Genomic DNA, 587 nt, shown 5'->3' with positions numbered 1-587 from the left:
GATGGAAAGAGACCCCCCCCCCCAAGACAACTCGATAATCCTCCGGGGTCAGCCCGAGTGTCTATGAAAACCCACCGCATTGACACTTCTATCCTCGATCGCTCCCACCAGCTCCACCACACTCTTGGGGAAGAGCCGACTATTGTTTGCTTAGCCAAACAATCCTCCTGCCCATCTCGGCTTGCCCAGAAAGACACAGCTCCACACAAGACACCCCAGCCCGGCCCGGCGTGTCCACCTCCTCCGGAGGGCGCCTCCCGCTCCCCTGCGAGCCCCAGCCCCGCCGCGGGCTCTTTGTTCGCAGCCCGCCCAGCCCCGGGAACTCACGGGCTGGATCCTCGCCACATGCACAACCCGGGGCTGCTGCTGGCGATCCCTCTGCCCCCGCGGCCCAGCTTAAATAGGCGGCGTCCCGTCGCCGGCCGCCTCGTTAGCCACTCAGGGCGGGCGCAGCGCTGGTTTCAATCAGCTGCTGGCAGCTGAGGACTAGCCCAGGAATGCGCCGGGATGTTTGTGCTGCTCGCTGGGCGACTCCCCCGCGGCTGGGGCTCCCGCCCCTAACCCTTTGCGCGCCGCGCCGCGCCGCG

General features: G+C 67.0%; 1 protein-coding gene across 2 annotated transcripts in view; it reads right to left on the bottom strand.

Moving 5' to 3' along the window:
* The window catches only part of DAB2 (DAB2, clathrin adaptor protein), a 42539-nt gene extending 42042 nt beyond the window's left edge, over positions 1-497 (bottom strand). Inside the window, exon 1 of one of the 2 annotated variants that reach the window (XM_019517931.1) lies at positions 328-497. The gene's annotated coding sequence lies outside the window, so the exon portion shown is untranslated. The remainder of the gene's footprint in view (positions 1-327) is intronic. The other variant, XM_019517930.1, reaches the window with a different exon arrangement.
* Between the last annotated feature and the right edge of the window lie 90 nt (positions 498-587).

Source organism: Gavialis gangeticus, unplaced genomic scaffold (genome assembly GCF_001723915.1).
Source record: "Gavialis gangeticus isolate Ggan-Ray unplaced genomic scaffold, GavGan_comp1, whole genome shotgun sequence".
NCBI classification, from domain to species: domain Eukaryota; kingdom Metazoa; phylum Chordata; order Crocodylia; family Gavialidae; genus Gavialis; species Gavialis gangeticus.
Note: the sequence above shows the minus strand (reverse complement) of the source record. Positions and strands in the feature narration are given on the sequence as shown.